The 18,208-nt window shown below is 29.5% G+C and overlaps 1 protein-coding gene across 2 annotated transcripts in view; it reads left to right on the forward strand.

Moving 5' to 3' along the window:
* The window catches only part of LOC126834368 (LON peptidase N-terminal domain and RING finger protein 3), a 34,566-nt gene that overhangs the window by 1,539 nt on the left and 14,819 nt on the right, over positions 1 to 18,208 (forward strand). Inside the window, exon 1 of one of the 2 annotated variants that reach the window (XM_050566236.1) lies at positions 6,048 to 6,489. The exons of the other annotated variant lie outside the window; for it this stretch is intronic. The gene's annotated coding sequence lies outside the window, so the exon portion shown is untranslated. Of the gene's footprint in view, positions 1 to 6,047; positions 6,490 to 18,208 lie in introns of those variants that run through there. 2 annotated transcript variants of the gene reach the window in all.

Consider the following 18,208-nt stretch of genomic DNA (forward strand, 5'->3'; position numbering starts at 1 on the left):
ATACTAAAAATAGATTTTTAGGCCTTTTTTCCTACCTCAAAAATTTAGGTTTTTCGATTTTTATAAAATAATTATGGTGACAAAAAATGTATTACTTCATACAATTCCACACGAATTGATTATGTCACTCAATATTTTAATTTTTTAAAAATCAATATTAGTTTTAAAAAAAAAGGTTGGTTAAAAAAATTGTATTTTATGTTTATTAGACAGGAAAAACATTATTTGACAGCATTTATATGTTATGTAAAAATAAATGTTTGACAAAAATACTATTATTCTCCGTTAGGTGGTTGCTTACAATAAAATATTATATTAATTAGTAAGAATATATTGCAGGAAATAAAATAGAATTTATTTTCCGCTTACAAAATTATTTAATGATTAAAATCAGAAAAACTTGATTTGTTAAGATAGAGTTATAATTTCAAAAAATATATTATTAGAATTTCTCATGGAGTATAACATTGAGTGTGACATTGAATTTCCGAAAACCTTGTATTTATATTTTATTTCATTAGTTATCAATTAGTTCATCAACAATCAAATAACAATGAAAATAATTATTCACTTTTTAAAACTATAATAGTAAGTATTATTATTTAATGTGCTTCTAAATAACAAAAGTGGTCAAGACAAAATAAGTTGAAAATAATATCATTATTTATTATCATAATATTATATTAGATATGTATTATTTTTCAATCAAGTCACATGTATGTTTTGTCTTAGGAATAAAAAATTCTAAATTGGATATCTTTAGAATGATACTTAGCTCATTCACTTGGACAGTCTTCTTATAAATAAGACGACAAAAACCTAGATTCTGATAAAGTGCTTTTAATGACCAAATATCAACAAATTTCTTAAGACTAACGGCGCAATTTTACTAAAAATGGAGAGTTGCATGAGAACTGAAAATATTATTAAGTCCACCTCTTTATACAGCTTAAGGTAATAAACACAAACAATTTTGAAGTTCCGCTTTATCAAAACTAAAGATGCGCGCTAAACACACCCTCTTCAAATTACGCCTATGCCAAAGCCTACAGTTTTTTTAAGAAAACAAGTTTCGATTACTAGCATATGTTGATGATATCAGTGATAAATAAAAACTGCCGTTTCCACCAGTCTCGTCAATGTATAGAACAATAATAAAATTATAGGTTAAAATACTTAAGCATTAAGCCAAATCGGTGAGAACGACAATGAGATTTTTGAAAATGTCTTAGGTAAATTTAATAGTGTTTTTCAGTATTTTATTGGCCACTCAATGCTTTTACCAGTTTGTTAAATGCCATCTAAAGAAATCTCGTTATGCAAATTTTTCTATCACATATGAAAAACAATTTGATCGTGGAAAAATAAAAAAGATAAATTGGAAGGTCATTTAAGAATAGTAAGATCACTAAGATAATTAATTATATGTTAGAATAATAATACTCTTTAAAATAATACCAAGCGCAGTCAGCTTAATAAAATGCATTATGTAACTTTATTGCATTGTGCAACGCAATTCATTTCGGACTTTGATACTCTATTATTATGTATCAGTGAATCTTAGAAAACATTGGTTTGATAATCATCGACCATTCATCAATCGCCATAACCAATACTAATAGAGTAACACAAAATGAAATGATTGCATTACATATAAATTTGTATATTTGCTTATGAATTTTAGTTATATGTAGATTTATTTAGATCTGATGGGAAGAGGTGGGTATGTATACTAAGCTTCCAATTGTTTTGTGTGTTTCATATCAAGTAGTATGGGAGAGGAAAATTGTATAACATTGTCAAAGCTTAAGCAAATATTTTAGAGAAATTGTGCCTCTAAATTTAATAGACAATTTGTTTTGCCACAACGTTCAAAACCTGATCAGCATTGGGCTTAAGAACACAATTTAGTTTCAATATATACATAAGCATTTCTTTGCCTGCAATTAAGAAGTCGTCATAACTAATACATCAGAGTTTGTGTTGCTAAAACAATAATTATTATTTCAATAAAAAAAAAATGTTTAATTATATATTTTCTGCGACATGAGTGGATTTTAATTTGCAATCATTAAAATTCGTCTTTAATATTATTATATGCACATCAGTCACCATATGTACTGTACTCAAATTGGCGATAAGTGAACTTAAAATTCTCATAATTTATAAAAGTCACTAATAATTATTAATTTATGACGCACATTATGTTATAATTCATCTGCCTTACATAACCAGTATGATTGTTGTTTTATAATAAAAATGTGAGTTTTACGACTAAACTTCGCGGTCAGTTTTTCAATAAAATCAATTACATAACAGTTATAGTTTTACAAATATATTATTACACACACCGAGTTGAATCGTCAACTGGTTTAGGACATAATATTTATACGCCAGAGTATTTTGTAGGGTTACAATATATTTGTAATATAATAATGTTATACTTATTTAGTTTTATAAAATGGTGAAATTATACACTGAACGGCATATTCCATCTAAAATTTCCCATGCTTAGTTATTAGTCTGTATATTCTAATCGGCTCGCTGTAATTTATGTGATTTCGCAGCTTAAACGTGTTGTATGCAATTTTAATCATTAGCCATATTACATACTACATATCATAATATACACTATGATAGGTATGTACATTAGGTTTAGACGGCATAAAATCTATATCTATAAAGCCTACTACCTGATAGTAGTACTATATTATTAATAAATTGCGTAGATCGAATTTAATTATTCGGATATAATAAATGTATTTTATAATGCATGCATTTGAATATTTATATTATATAACTTGAGAATCTCAACTGAAAAAAATTAAAAGTTTCAGTTAAAGTTGATTAACAGGTTTTTAATATTAAGTATTTGGTAGTACAATGTGATTGTGATAATTTTACAATTCAAATTAATTAAGCATTTTGACGCCTCCGTCCTTGTGCAGGCCGGCCACTTTCGTGGGTCACATTGAAATAGACATAATTGGCAAAAGAACGCAAACGTTGAGTCGGTATTCTTCCATAGGGTTTTTGACAGCACGCAGAACCGTCACGTATTCACGTTGCTCCTTTCCCGTTAGGAACGCGTACACATATGGTAATGGGGTATCTTATCCATCCACCCGGTTTCGCTGACGTAAGCCGATGATCGTAAACAGCTGCGTGAATATAGTTGGACTCACTTTGAATGTTCCGTCGACAAACCATACAGGACTTCGGCATAATAGCTCAATATTATTTTTCTGGGTCGCAAATACTATAACATCCTCGGTTCATTGTCGACTTTGATAATTTGCGCCATTGTTTTAATTTTGATTGTTAAACATGGTAACTAAATTGCTAAGTACTTATACGTAATACGCGTAAACGATGTATGGAATTTTGGGCACCTCCAAAATAAAATCCTTGATCCACCACTGTGCACTGGCAGTAACTAATCTGGCAGCACAGGGAAACGTTTTGTGTCGTCGGGAAATTGTTTTGTCGAAAAAATGGATCCGGGGAAAAAAATTTCGGGAAAATAGTATTAAGAGAATGAGGTTTCGGGAATGTGTACCAGAACCATTTTCCACAAATATATTAGCGACGCATTGTACTGTAAACTTTACCAACCATAGCCGGTTCTGGTCGGTAAACTCTACAATACGAGTCGCCAGTGTATTTGATGAAAATGTTACATAACACACAGACACGTATAGAGAAGTCACTTTTAAAGATATTTGTCTATTTCTAGTTTTTTATACAATTAACATTTAGGGCATAAATAGTAAAACAATATTAATAGTAACTAGTATCTAGTTACTAGTATAACAAAATTGTATATAGCCTAAAATAGTAAAATTTTAACAACAGTTATCACAAAACTAAAATTTGGCGTGATTAAAAATTTTTACTATAGTAACAAGACAATGCGAGAAAGTTAGATAATCTTAATTTGTCTATGTTTATTGTTTATTTATTACTATATAGCTTTATTTATTATCATAACATTTTTTTATTCGAAATTAGAAAATCCAACCAATCAGTACTATAATATATCTGAAATTTCAAGGTAATATTGATAATATATTTACCTAAAACAATGTTATTTCTTAATTTGCGTTTAATAAACGTTTAAATCCCACTGAAAAATTGGTATGTATTTTTTTACATAGAGCATACAATTAAAAACTCTTGTGTATAAATACAATTTACAGTAATAATAATAACTGATTAAATGTAAATGTTTAATTCTCACTTATATTCTTATCAAACATACAAAAATAGTACCTAATAATACTATAGGTATTACTAATAATAGTAATAATAATTAATACCTAACATTTTTTTAAAAATGATATTAAAATTATTTAAATAAGTATTTCATATAGTTCAACTTAATTGTAACTCCTCTATACTTGTAATAACTAAAATACCTATATCTTCAAGAATTGTACATTGATTATGCTAGCTTGTAAGATGAGTACTTATAATTTGTATATTTGTACATATTAAGCAAGGTTTCAGATAAAGTTCCGCTTGTGTCATAACTCATAAGTATAATAATAAGTTTTGTAAGCGCCTGTCTAAGGACACAGCTTTTAATCACTTAAATAAGTATAAAAAAAAATACATAAGTTATTTACTACATTTGTATTTGTTTTGCATACAAATATAATAAGACGTGTTTGTAACTACATTGCATGGACACGTCACAATATGTATTCAGTTTTGTCACTTTGTAATTTGTTTGAACACAATAAGTAATTTAAAAATGTTTTAACTAATTTTCAGTACAAATCGTTTAATTCATTTGTATTAATTAATAATTTCCCTTATACCTATAAAAAAAAATAAAAGATACTTCAAATTGTATTCATTAGATTATATCATTGTATGATCTCATACATTTTTAAGTAATAATTTTGATATATTATTAAAGTAAATGTCTGTATATTTGTAAACGTTGATTTTTGTAAGAAAAAATATTGTACATGAAAAAAAAACATAGTTGGGCTAAGTAAACGTTTAGTTGGCTGAACTAAATGTTAAGTTGATTTAACTAAACATAATATATGTAGTTGGCCAATGGCCCAACTATTTATTTAGTTATTCTAACAATAAATTTATCGTGTCTCTAAAATAATCATAATTTAAGTTGGTCCAACTACATATTTTTTCCGTGATAATAATAATATAAGTGTAAAATATTTGAATACAACGAATTGTAATGTTAATATTAACATACGTGTAAAATATTTAAATACAACGAATACTCGTACTATTCTAAATACACATTCTGTTATTAGAATATTTAATTTTGAATAGTGAACCAATTAAGTTCCATAAACCCAAAATTCATGTGCTCGTCAACTAATAAAGCAAAACCAATCTTTATTGATATTGAATATTAGATAGGTATTGCTAAATATTAAACGTACAATTAACAAAATTAAAGGTTGACTTAATAAAATGTTAACAGGTGATTTTCTGTTGAATATGAATATGTTTGGAAAAAATGATTCGTCTTAGAACAATAATTGTATAATTCAGATCTAATTTTAATGTTCAGATTTGAAGAATGTACTTTTACGCTAATACCTACTTCTCAGTTTCTCAGAAAATTATTTGTTTTCCTGGGACACATTTTCACAGGATACAAAATGAGTAAAGAAAGTGATAGGTTAGGTTACTGTATATTTAATAACTATTACATTTCAAGTACACAAATTGTAATTTACTCACGACTCACGATTAATGATTAATTTTTTTATTTCAGTCAGATTATTATTCTATTTTAAATTTGCCAACACTGTCAATTATGCCACTGTCCTGTGGTTTGCTCCTCCGGCGAATTAAGAATGGTGATGCGACGCCTGACGCGTTCTTCTTAGTAAAATGGTATGCGAATTACAATAAGCATGCGTGCACCGCATCCCACAGGCACCGCGCCGCCATCGCTTAGGTTGTAACATAATAGCCGAATGACTTGATGCGTGGCCGGTCCGCTGGGAGCGCGGGAGGCGCGTGTCAGTCAGTTTTCCACTACCCGGTTGGTTGGACAAGTAATTTCAATTTTTGCTCGCTGGGGAATGTAAACGTTGTCCCGAAACCAGTTGGCGTTTGTAAGCGTTGCTCATCGCACTGACGTACTCTTAATCGTTTCCCCCCTTAATTTTTCATTGCTCAGTCGTGTATAATAGTAATAATAAATAATCATAATGAATTTTAATATAAAAATCAATTTATAATTTGTGTGCGCGTGTGTTGACATAAATTCACATATTATAAAATCGTTTAACCGTGTGCACATTTGAGTATTAAGAATACCTAACCGTCGTTATCTTTTAGTCGACTTAATATTTTTTTTTATAATAATCTTTAATTTTTTTGAAAAATGTTATTCGAGTTTTCGTCGTCTATCGTGTGTTACATGACATTTACGTGTCGTCCATGCCAAATTTGGAATAACTAATAGACACACTGACGAACATGAAAAATAACGCCGTGAGTAAACACTAACCACCTAGTACTTAGTACCTAATTAGTGATTTTATAGATTTAAAAAAAAATGTAATACTTTTAAGCAGTCAACAATAGTTACAACACATAATTCAATAAGTGTCGGAACACATTTTGTTTAAAAAGAACGTCAATAACTTTTTGTTTACTAAAATTAAACAATTAGCACTCAGAGTTGCATTTTTATCCGTAATTTTTTTTCTCGTTTTTATCAACAAAAAAAAAACATTGTTTTCCACGCATTACAATGAAAATAAAGTGTTTTCTTTTAAATTAAGAACTCGACCAGAAACTAGGTTTTAACAATTTTTATAGTGTCGACTACCGAGCGTTGACATTGAAATGACGTCATATATCTACCTATCACGGAAAATTTCAAAACTAAAAGGCCAACATCGATCATTGTTTTACTATAACAAGGCTATTAGAAAATAAATTAATTTGCTAACAAATTCCTCGGTTAAAAACAAAAAGTGTTTTTCGCACTCGTGAATCACGTGCGCGCTTGCCCCCCCCCCCACCCTTATCACTCTTCAGAGTACATATTATTATTATTTATTATTATATTATAGTAATTCGATGATCGCCGAACGGTTACATTTCACAGAGTCTGTTACTGTAGTCGCCGACCGTCGTGGCAGTATATTGCAATAATAGCTCTTATGCGGTGCTATTGGGTTGACGTTGTGTTTGCTAATAGCCCATATAACATAATAGCATTGTGCCGAACGCGGTTACGTAATAAGTAATAACCTATAAAATATGGTCGGTTGAACTGGTTCAGCGATACGATTAGTAAAAAACAAAAAATCGTTTGTGTTGTACCGTAAAACGACCTAAAAATTATTGTCCAAGTTTTCCTCTTGCTTTGCTAAGTATTTTTTTTAAAACCACCAAACCCCCGCCCCCTCCCCCCGCCGTCGTGGTTATCCTGGCGCAAAATCAGGTAAACCGGCCATTGCATATGTTACCGGCATGTGTAACACGGTATACAAGTAGGTATTTATAGTTTGTTATGTTATATTATGTGTAATGCGTATGTGTTGTTATTGTTTTATCCGGCGGCAAAATGGGTATTTTGATCGCAAATGTATGTTATCTGCGAACCGCCTGGCGTTACGTAACGAAAAATTACTGTATAATACTGCGTTTATATAAACACAAGAACGATACTGTTACATGGCAATAAACTGAAAGGGCATTCTCACGCCTATTTATTAAGGGACAAAGTATGGGCAACTTTAAAAAAAAAAAAACTGATAAATACATTTCGATCATGTAAATTTGTTTTTAGGTTAATTTTTAAATTAATTCGTTTAAGCTTCAGCGCATTATTTTTAACGTATACGATTTGTACTATAAAGGAATGACTCTCATACCTCGTAGAGTAGTCCGATGACAATGATGGTTTTCCTTGGAAAGATGTAGATTTCCTACGGGTGTATTGGACTTGTATAATATTCAAATTTCAAACTCTCATTATAGCGTTTAGAAAAATAATTAAAAAAAAATCTAAATCCAATGCTGAGATGGCGGTATTTGATATTCGAAAACCGGTAATACAGTATTTAAAATATACTACCGGTAATACCGGTAACTACGGTATTTACCGAAAATTGGGTATTTGCGGTAATCTTTGTAATATTTGTAACTATTGCATAATTATATGTAATATAATATATAACACATTATACGTTGTATAATATATTATTATAAGAAATATAGGAATATCTTCCTCTTTTTAACAAATAAAAAACAAAAATCATTTTAATCGGACTACTTCTAAGACGTGTGAGAGATTTTTCCGTAACGCATTTTTTCAATCATTATAAACAAGTCGCACGCATACCTCTTACTGAGGTGCTGGGTAAAAAAGGGCTCACTGTCCTTAAGACTTGTAAGATCTCACAGATGTAATTAAATAAAAAAAAAATCACAAACAAAATCGTTTAGAACGGAATGGGCAAAACCCCGCGTATTTTTAGTTAATCTAATTAATGATTTTTGGTGTATACATGACTCCATATTTTTAATTACATACTAAACATTAGTTGGGCTGCAACAAAACAAGTTACCCTAAAATGTTTTATGCAGGGGTTTTAAATTTTGAAATTAATTCTTAAATATTTCTACGTGTAATTAAATACACATTTTTAGTCGGGCTATAGACACTATTGAATGTCAAGCTACCTAAGTCGTACCCCTACTAATTATTCAAGACACAAGTGACAACCCGTGACCCTAAAAACTAAACTAAGACACGAATCATGAATAAAAAGCTTTGGTTTTATATAATTAACGAGTAAAAACATTCTTTATCCTACTAGAAATAAGTATGATTTCATCCTGACATAAATCAGACGAATGATATTATAAAAAAAGTGGCGGGGTCAGCGCTGGTTTTGTGAAGAGCGAATACTAAGGTTTATTGTTTATAGTAACTCTGAAATTATTGTTTTCATAATGAAGTTAGAGAAATGTTTTTGTGAGTTTTGGTGTTACTTTATGTCAAACTAGATTCATTGCCATTTGTTTCGCAGTTTGAATACGATTTTGAGTATTATTAATTATAATTGATGGTTTTTAAATAAAAAAAATATTCGAATGGCAAGTAATTAAAAACGCGGGTTAATTTGATTTGATCAAACCATATGTTTTTTTTTCAAATCAGACCCAGTGATCTTACACCCGGAATAAAATATTTACTATCCAAGATCAAAGTTCAAACATATAATAAAAAAATATAAACACTTATTAATATAAAAAAAAAATGGCCGAATTTCAAGTTGACGAGTATCGAAGTATACCTACGTCAATATTTTTTATCCGTTCTGTACAATCACTATCTTTAGAAATAATTTAAATGTTATATTACCTGGTGCAATTAAATTTCAACGGATGTTACGGTCACGAATGACGTATGACATATCATGAATAGAAAAAAATATGAATTAATTCGCGAAAAAAAGATGTATAAACTATTTTAACACTCCGGGTGATTATGTTATGTAATCGTATAACATTCAACAACTTTAATTGACTTATTATCACATGGTTTTATAGTTATTTAATTCTAATGGCGAACCATTTAATTTGTAATTTGTATCATTATTTTTCGTATCTGATCGTTTTAAGGAGAATTAAAATAATATATTTTCTTAAAAAAAACATTAAAAAAAATCCAAACAGAAGTACTTTTAAAAGCTTAGGATATTTTAAGAATTATTATAATAATTTCTTCGGGTATAAGTTATTGCGGACGGTATAAACCGGCTAGGGTAAAATTGTAATACCAAAATGTCTTAATTAAGACTTATGCGTGTTATGGTTGTTTCCTAAATCATAATAGAAAATGTTTAAGTACAAATCTTAAAACCTTAACTTTTTTCATTAGCCGACTTGCATTTATGATTATATTGAATCCCAAGCGCAATAGGTCAAATAGTGAAATTCAACCTCTACCCCAAAAAATAGAGGCTAAAGTACTAAAACATCGAAAGTGTGCGGCTTTATTCGTGATAGATTTCGGTCTGTGAGTCATGTTTGAACATTACTAAATGTTTACGGCTTATTATAAAAGAGTTTAAAGGCATGCTAAAATTGTTTAGGCCATAAATGCAGTTTTCGAAATAATATATGTTTAATGTATTTTTATCGTATTTCGAAAACAGATATTTATTAAATTAAAAAATATTATAAATTAAATTGTTTTGTAGTGTCACGATACCTTTGGGACATAGCGCATAAGCAGTGGTGAGGAATGTCGTTGGCGCACGGTCGGTGATTATATAATAATATTACGTTATTGTATTTACCAAAATCTTTTTCAATGGCATTTTGATAAGAGTATAAGACAACTGAAGGTTACTACAGTTAGAACAACGGAAACTGACAAACATTTTTGTATCTTCTGTACTACAACAAAATATATATATATATATATATATATACATAATAATGTTATTATAGTATAACAACAAGTACTCCCGCCATCCCGTCACGGTTTGTTTCGGCTTTGGAATATACATATTATGCATGGGTATACGTTGATATTAATATTAATAATAGTCTATTGTCTTTGCGAGTGGGTTGTAAGTCTTGAACTGCTCATCGTCCGCAACGGTTTTGAACCCCTTTTGACCATCAGACAACAGTGTAACCATACACACGCCTATTGATGTCTCCGGCTCGGAAGTGGTTTAGTTTTTTTCACTCTTAAGGTTTTTTTTTTTTTAAATCTTTTTGGAAATTGTTATAACCAATGGGAGGTGGTATGACGTAAATGAATTGTAATACTAAATGTAACACATGTTATTTATACGTATATTAAATATATATATAATATACATATATTATTTTTGATTTTTAAATGTGTTTTGGTATCAATATATAACCCTGTGTTTTGGTTACCGCTTGTGAAGACTTGTCGCTGTTAAACCAGTTTTCGGTAGGAAGTCGGCGTGCGGGTTTTTGTGGGCAAATTTGATGGTAATATGCCGTTCATGGCAAAACAAAAGAACCTTGTACTTGAAGCGAATATAATATGTAGGATCGGCGAATGACGTTCAAAAATGTATTTACTCGTGCACCATAATTATTTTGATACACACGAGTCACGAGAAATAATAAAGTTAAAAAAAAAACAATTTATCAGTTAAAATCGAATAGAGAGGGAGAGAGAGAGAGAGAGAGAGAGATAAAGCTAAGCGCATTTATTTCGACTTGTCCAACGAAGAAGGACGTAACTCGATTTTTAAAACTTTTTAGTACAGCCGTTTAAAGTTTTCTAAGTTATATTCTAATATTGCATTTCAATTTTTCCGACCTCTTTGGAAGACATGAGCTACAAATCGTCTCTGTGGGAAATGAAATGCTATCTTAATATTTAATAAACCGAAAAATGATAAAAATCGAGTTACGGCCTAGAACGTTGGACACATTGATTTAAAGTACTCATATATATGGCCTATAAAGTATAGACTATTGGTAGCATCACAGCTGACATACAGTGCGCCATTTTTTCAGTATAGAAACAGTATTATCACTGATAATTTCATCGGGTATCCGGTATTATAAGAAAATATTATTTATATTACTTTTGTTCATAATAGGAATAAAACATTGATATCTGTGGATATTTGAGATATTTTAGTACAGCTTTTACTATCACACAGCAGTAATTTAATAATAGATTTTAATAATCGATAAGTTTTGTAACTTTAAAATCGTATTAGGTTTTTCTAAGATTATTCTATTTCAAATTGTTTGTTGTAGTTATTACAAACAATGTTAATTACGGCCCGATAACGTTTTTAATCCCTCGAGTGTAAAATATTAATATTAATACCTACATAGCTGAACATTATATAATACATTTTGCAGTTCCTATTGCCAGGCCATAACATAGTTAAGGTTTGCAATTATTAACGTGTAATTACCCATTTAATGTTTATTTAAATATTCGGGGTTTTCATGACCCTCTTTTATCGTATAACTAATATAAAATAATATTACCTATACATTTTATATTGACCAAACTGAATTAACAAAAATCATTAGCTTGCTTAACCTTTATTATTTGACATCGATTGTTATGTAATCGTTTAACGACTTGTTAATTTTTCAATAATTAATTTAAGGAATTTAAATATTTTTTTATACTGTTACTAACCAATTAGACATAAAGAAAAATATGTTGATAGTAATTTATGGAAAATTAATTAAAAGGTAAAAAATGATTTTGTTGATACCTATCATGATTTAAACAGAAAATGCAAAAGAATTAATACATCCAAAAATTGTAAACATTCTATTTTTATGATAACCCCTATTAACCCTATTACTTTCAGAATAACAATTTGTAATTTCAACTAATAATTCTTTATTAGCTTTTACTTTCTAACTCAGAATTAAAAGAAAAGAAATTATTATAGGAATAAAAATCTTATATTTAATTTTTTTAGTATGGGGATTTATTATGTCATATTATAATTTTCTGTTTAAATCATAATATTTAAAATACAAGTAAGCTGAAAGAAATTAATGCTTAAACGCGCGTGTGGGTTTTTGTATTAGTATCGAGTATATTATCATTCTGAATGGGTATAAAAGTTACCCAATCAATATTTCAGAAAAAAAGTCTAATATCTTCTAAAATATTGTTTCGCCATGTATTTTATTGGAATTGGTACTATTGTACTATAAATTAAAATAATAATTTACATTATTTGAATAGACATAACATTTTTTAATTTGTTTCCTAAATCCATTTGTTTTGACTTTCGGATCGCGCAACAGGTATTACACATCTGATGTAACACAGTCATTATGATAGTTTTACTATCTTGGAGACCTTCTATTTTATTTGTTCAGACTAATTTTTGTGTTATTGATGTTTGTATTATATTAATTTATTGATATTATTATATGCATGGTATTCTGTAATGATAATGTAAAATATTATGGAAGTTACGAAATGTAAATATTATATTATCATTTATCAGCGTTATTTGTGTAAAATTCGAATGATTATTATTATGTCCTCTTAAACTAACAACACACGCAAGACTGTGCGTTATCTGTTATTACTATTATTACTATATTCGCTTGTTTCTAGTTTCTACTAACGATCAGATACCCGCTCATGTATTAATTGCTGATGCATATTTAAAGCAGCTTATGTACGGTTTATGTTGCATTCGTTAGATCCCACAATATAATATAGGATCTACTTGTCTCATAATATTTGAATAATTAAAACAACCTTAGTAGCCCCGCCTCCATTCCATCCAGTTCTCCCTAATAGTCGAGTTTCTGTTAAATATACAATAAAATATATTATAATGATATTTGACAACAAGGTAACCATTTGACTTTGGTCGTTTGACACTTTTTGTTTTAGTAATAATCTTTAAATTAAAACTAAAGTTAAGCTGATTCGCCTATTAACGCTAGTTTTGATGATGATCTTAGTTAATCGGTAATTGTCATTGACTAAAACGTATCAATGTGTTAATGGAATTATTGTAAACGTGTAATTGGTTCTTAACACGTTAGTTGTTAGTACTAGCTATTAGTAACGCCATATGAAGCCGTTTATTTTTATTGGTTGAATTATAGTCGTTTATGAAGTGATCTATGTCTTATTTTTAGATCGAACTATTTGTTATTTTTTTTTTCGTGTGTACCTATGACAGCACCGTGTTAAGTAATTACTACTATGGTTTAAGTCTTAAACCATAGTAGTAATTACTAGAGTTGCTATTACACATGTAAGTAAATACACGTGTAGTTCACATACACGTGTATAAATTCGTGTAATTATAAATACACGTGTAGGACAATTTCGTGTAGTTTGAATACACGTCTAGAAGTTCGTGTAGTTATAAGTACACGTGTACCTGCAATTACACGTAATCGGTATTCTTACAACTGCAAGTTTTAATAAGACCTGTAATTTTACGTGATACTCTTCTTTAATTAATGCTTGTCACTAAGATTAAGTGATATAGCCATTGAGTCAAGTAAGTGGAATCTCGGGCCTTACACGTGTATTTAAAATACATGTGTAGATTCGTCGGCTCTATTTATTACCCTTGGGGATACATGTCCGGAATTCGGTCAATCCATTTTATATTTTTAAGTACATAAATATCCCGTTATTATATTTATAGTACATTAATTATAATGGGTAAACATTTGGGTTATATCTAATAAAGTTTCCTCCGAAAAATTATAACATTTTGGACACTGTTTTATATAATTACTCAACTTAACTAACGAGTTAAGACAATTATTTGCAACATGTTATTAAGTTGTTGAGATTTTGAAAAGATTAGTTTTACAGTCTCTTTCGTAGTTATTAAATAAAAATAGTATTAACATTATTAATATATTGAGTTGCGTTTGAACTTAAAAAAGTCAGGAACCATATTCATGAACATATTTTATAAATGCTCACTAAACCCTAGCCTTTTAAAACTAAAATGTATAGTTTTAATAGAAAAGTTTAACAAAAAGTACTTACATATTGGACAACATTTAACTAGGCGAGTATAGACTCTACCTTCTATTAATTTTTTACTATTCAGGTTTCCGTTTGTTACAGAAACCAAACATGTTAACATCACTGCATATCGTGTACAATTTAAAATTGACTTTTGTTCAGGGCCGAATTAAGCCATTCGTAGGATCTTAAGCTTATGGATCCAAAATATTAATAATAATAATAACCCAATAATATTCTTGTATAGGATAAAAGTCAAATTTTTAACAAAACATGACAGTTGTACAATTTTTTTTTAAACTGAATGTTTAATTGTTTTATTATTTTTTTCAAATTGATCGCGGTGCGCGTGCCTCGTAGTTTATAGCTACATTGTACTCATTATCTATGACGTTTAACCGTTAATATTTTGCACGTGTACAGGTTGAAAAAAAAAATCGACGTTTCAAAACGTAAACAAAAAATCGTGTCTGTTGGATTATCGCTATTAGACGTCGATACGTTATCAGTACAATATTACGTTTGCGTTTGTTCATGCATCGAAGACTCCAGTACAATATTACATAAACGATTGGGTATTTGACTATTATGTTGTTATTAAACCGCTGGCTAAGTTTTAAATCATTGCAACGTTTTTCGTTTTTTTTTTGTATATTAATTAAGCAATGATTGTTTCAACATTAGTGTGACTTTTAATCATCTGATCGTGTATTAGACAAATAATAAGCAATGTAATAATATTGGTACTGGTTTGCTTAATAATAATCTTTGATGCTCCCTCTAGTCAGCAATCTCATAACAAGAACATAATTTTGCTGTTCCAAACAAGAAATCGGCAAGTCCGTAGCTCGTGTGGGCGTGTATAACCTTAACCGCAGCGGCCAACGCTAATTTGTACATGCAAACTGGCTTAACGCGCACATAGTGAGGCCGGCTGGTCGCGTTTATTGCATTATGTAGAACACGGTGTGGAAAAAATATGTACAGTATCTAATTAGTCTTAAAAAATATTTTTCACATCATTTTTGTCTACTGAAAGGGACTTGTCCAATTTTTTTTTTTTAAGTCAATCTGTTCATTTTATTTACAAACTTATTATGTAAATTTTTGTGTTGGGACCCACGATATCATTTTAACCGTATAACCGATTTCTTCGTGTAGCAATTCTGTAGATTAAAAATCGTATCTAAAACGTACTTTAATGGGTTAAAAATTAAAAAAAAAGTCACCCATTCCCCTTCAAAATCGAGAAATACACCTAAAATATTTACATATTTTTCAACTTATAATAATTACGATGCTCTATAACTTTAAAGTAGTCAATTTAATTCCAAATGTGTATGGAATTTGCTTTAAACGTAGTACTATCGATAAACATTGATAAATCAAAAATATATCATAAGCCCTATCTTCTAGAAGGGATAGACATTTTTTCTTTATTTCACTTTTTCAAGCCTTGTTTTAAGGATTTAGGTCTGAAAGTTTTACTGGAGGTAAATCTAAAAGAGTTTTTAAGCACATAATTGTCAATAGGTACAATGCTTTTATCAACATTTATATGTACAAAACCAATAAATTCTTATACAACCCGTCTGCGTTCAAAAATGTGTATCTATATTATAATATTGTACATGAATACTTACAAAAAAAAAAAAAGAAGCGATGACGTGAATTCGAATTAGTATTTGATTTTATTAAAAGTTATTTTATCTATACTCTCATCTCGGACAAAGGATCGTGACGCTGTACGGTTAATGTCGTTTTACTAGTTGTACCTAACCTATAAGTTGTATCCGAGAACAAAACAAATTTTATATTTTAATTATCCTATTTTAATGGTGTGTCAGAGTAGTGATCTTGGAAATTTTAATCATTATAATCGAGTGTTGTTCAATTGATTATAAGTTATTACGTTCACGGCGCGTGCGTCCGCAACCTGTCAGCGGTAAAACACAAACCCTATGAGTGGGTAATAATAATGATAAAAAATATAATAAACGTAAAATTATAATGACAATCATGTCATAACTCATAATATAAGAAACAACAGTATTACATTTCGTAATAGAATAATACTATTACGGTGTTATGTGATACGACCAAATTCGCACGGTGACGAAAACTGAATATTATACACACACACACATATAATATATTATTAGGTCACTGCTACGGCTATTATACTTACCACCCAATAACTAAACTACATAATAATATATTATATAGGTATTGGGTGGTAAGTATAATAGCCGTAGCAGTGACCTAATATTATAACGTTTTAATGTAATTTGCATTGAATAGGCGACGATAACGCGTTGCTACAACTGTGTTAATTAAATAACATTTTCCCCAAAAAACTGTTTGCATGTTTTCTTGTCTTAGCTCGAGTAAATTGATAATAATCTACCAAGCCTTTTGGCTGAAATATTTGGAAATTTTGTGTTATTGTTAACGACAAGCAAAAATAATTTCAGAAAAGTAACCTACAGCTACTAATTTTATGAGAAATAACATGTCCATGGTTGATTGATAACCTTGTATACATGATTAAAAATATTAAATCAATGAGCTAGCGACAATGTTATGTTGATAATCGAGTTATCAGTTTTTCTAAGGAAGTTTTCTTTCATAAAAATACAAATTTGACTTGACAATTTTAAAAACTTATACACTGAACTTACAGTTCATTTTTAATCTAAAATCTAAACGCTGGAATGTTTATCATGCATGTTTTGCTCTTTACAATGGACAGAGCTTATGATGTTTTCCTAATGTCAAACTATAAATCGGTATCTAAAAAATACCTTACCGAAAGCTAACAGGTCTACCCCACGTATGCCAAAAATCTAGACTATGAAAAAATGATTTTTGTAAAACGACAGTTAAAATACATTTGTAAATGTATTTTCAGTTAAAATACATTTGTAAATATTTTATACAGTATTTCTTGTTTAAATATGTATACGGTCAATTATGTTATAATATATGTGGGGGCTTAATTCCATTTACTACTCCTCCTCTCGAATTAGTCACGGCCATTTTTAAAAATACAATAGTTTATCCACGTATGATATATAATCAATTCAAATTATTGACTCGTGTTGCCATTCGCAGGTCACTTCCCGTTCAACATAGGTTTTTTTTGTAGTATTTCTAATATTTTATCCATCGTAATACAACTAAAACTCATTTGAGGCACGTGGATTTTATTTCTTGGTTCATAGGTTTTGAAACTATTGAAAATCCCATTCAAAAAATAAAACAAAAATTGTTTATAGGAACCTAAACAATTTTTTGGGGTGCTGATTTTAAAAGTAGGGTTACCACATGTTTTTATGTCATTTAGTACGCGAGTTGTTTTAGTTGTTATTCGTTAATTTATTAAATACCACTTAGACCTGAAAAAAATTTGATTTGGTATTATTCTTCAATTGTCAAAAAAATAAAATAATTGTGTGGGTTCTATGCGCGCCTATTGTGTGCTTTCGAGTGAACGTTGTTTGAATCGATCAGAAACCACAACAGCGAATAATATCAAAAACAATGGCGCGTTGGAATTTGTTTGTACTTTTTGTTGTTTGGGGAAAATATGTTGTATCTCTTTAAATTTTTTTCTTTTAAACGATCAGATTGCTCGAGTTGCGTAACGTTCGTACGGCGTACCGTCGTAGTGCCAGTGTTAGATTCTGACAGGGGGAA

The sequence above is a fragment of the Adelges cooleyi genome, unplaced genomic scaffold, assembly GCF_023614345.1.
Source record: "Adelges cooleyi isolate 19-005CV unplaced genomic scaffold, UGA_ACOO_1.1 ACOO_flye_CR_arks_rails_tigmint_CR_PRNA_21, whole genome shotgun sequence".
Taxonomy (NCBI): domain Eukaryota; kingdom Metazoa; phylum Arthropoda; class Insecta; order Hemiptera; family Adelgidae; genus Adelges; species Adelges cooleyi.